Below are 2348 nucleotides of genomic sequence, written 5' to 3' on the forward strand. Positions count from 1 at the left end.
GAGCCTGTAACTGTTTTTCTCTAGTAGAATCCATGTCTATCAGCTGATGGCTCTGAGGGTAAAATGAACCCAAAGTGAAAGAAAAACCGTATTTATATATAGTGGATGACGTCACAATGCATAGGTAAGTTTATCGTATTTTTTGCACACGGCACTTTATAGATGATGCATCAGTTATATAAGAAAAGGTAAGTAAAAGGTATATTTTTTTGCACACGACCTTAATTTTTTTGCACACGGCACTTTATAGATGATGCAACAGGTATATAAGAAAACGCAGGTAAAACGTATATTTCTTTTGCACACGACCCTAAAATAAATCCATGCTATATATATAAATCAGAGCTGGACATGAAGGATCATTCTGTGTGAGTACTTGGAAGTGAACACAGGTAAAAAAAAGTTTCATGGTCAAGTCAAAATATGGAACCAAGGAAACGGTGGCTTATTGAGAATACTGACAAGAATGGAGAATGGATGGAAACCCTAGAAGAAGCCAGGGAGGATTACCATAAAACCCATTCAGAGAAATCTAATCAAAAACCATGGACTTTTGGGAATACTGTAAAAAATGTGGGGTTTGGATAAAAAGATGATTCCGGAACAATCTAAAGAAAAAGTTGAAGAAACTAAACAAAAAGTATGGTTAAAGGAGAGAAAAAGAGTGAAATTTCCTGAAAATTATGTGGTGATAAGAAAGCACTGCTCTTTTGAGGGAATGAAGGGTTATCATCCTACAAATGGGAGATCAAGCTGAGGATGATTATGATGATTTTCTGATTGGAACTGAATACTTTACCTCCGAGTTAGAATCGTGTATTGAACATTTACTCCAGACCACGAGAGAAGGAAAAGCCTATTTAAAAAGACCGGGATTAGGGGTCCCAGTATCTCCATGGAATAATTCCTTATTTTCCAAATGAAAAAGGTATTCCTTGGAGGACACGAGACTATGGTAATGATGATGATGATGAAAAAGTTTGGTGAAAATCCTGGATGAAGACGGTGTTGGACTGAATGATTAATTTGGACGGTATTTTAGATTAAAAGACAACCTGGTAAAATTGTTGTATGTATTTTTTCATTGTGAATAAAAATTGCCGTGTTCTTGTTATTGTGTGTGTTATTGTTCTTGTTTTCAGAAAATCCAGTTCAAACTGGTTAGACTAGGCTGTCTAGACTGTGAATGAATGCGTGACGTCATAATGACATTGTATTTATACAGTGGATGACGTCACAATGCATAGGTAAGTCCAACCCATTTTTTTTTGCACACGACCCTAATTTTTTTTGCACACGGCCCTTACAGTATAGTGTAAAACACTATATTTAGAGCTATATACTGAATCCCCACCTTAGTCCCCAATAGGGATAAGGGGGTTAAGGGAGTTAAGGGCTAAGGGTGGGGGGTGGGGGGGTTAGGGTTAAGGTTAGGGTTAGGGTTAGATAAGGCTAGGGGGGTTAGGGTTAGGGCCTAGGGATTAGGGTTAGGGCCAGGGTTAGGGTTAGCCCATTAGGGGTTAGGATTGCACTCAATTGACCCGGTCATCCAGCCTGCTTCCGGCTAGAACACTTCTGGCTAGCCCACTTCCGCTTCCGCTAGACCACTTAGGGTTAAACCACTTCCGCTTCGGCTAGGGGGCCCACTTCCGCCCACTTCCGGTTAAACCACTTCCGACCACTTCCGGTTATGACGTCACTTCTAACTCAGTTGAAGAGGTTACCAGATATGGACAAAGTGTGTTATTTTTTAAGGAAATAGAGGATCTCTGCAAGACAAATTGGTTTCAAGACATTGTTATTAAAGTGAGTGAAAAGTTCTCTGAACTTTTTCAGGTGCTCTTTTCCGCCATAATGTCATATCAATGTAAACTTCATGGCAACTCATTTCAGTAACATATACTCTTCATTCCATATGAATTCAAATGTTTTAAAAACCCACTTATTTGCAATTTGTTAAAATTAGATTTGATGTATGAAATATTTATCTTCTGTTCTCCAAAAAAAAAGTTTGGGAACGTACCGTTTTTACTCTGATTCTTCTTATTATCAATGTCATTATGTCACCTCGAAAATCATGCTTTTTCCATAACCTGTCGGCAATATGGAAATAGAGTCTTTTCCTTAATGTTTCTTTCTGTTTCATTTCAGAATTATGTTTTTCTTTCTCGAAAAAGTAGACATTTGTCTCGAGAAAATATTTCACATTTTCGAAGAGCGCCATTTAAATCATTACTTTCTGTAAGCGGCAGTTTGTCACATTAGGTAAACAGGCGATCGCATTGCAAATGTATCGGTGTAGATACATATCAATTTACCTCATACATCCGAGGTTAGATGTAGTGGAA

Source organism: Saccostrea cucullata, unplaced genomic scaffold, assembly GCF_032062105.1.
Source record: "Saccostrea cucullata isolate Sc308-1 unplaced genomic scaffold, CSIRO_AGI_Scuc_v1 ctg2535, whole genome shotgun sequence".
NCBI classification, from domain to species: domain Eukaryota; kingdom Metazoa; phylum Mollusca; class Bivalvia; order Ostreida; family Ostreidae; genus Saccostrea; species Saccostrea cuccullata.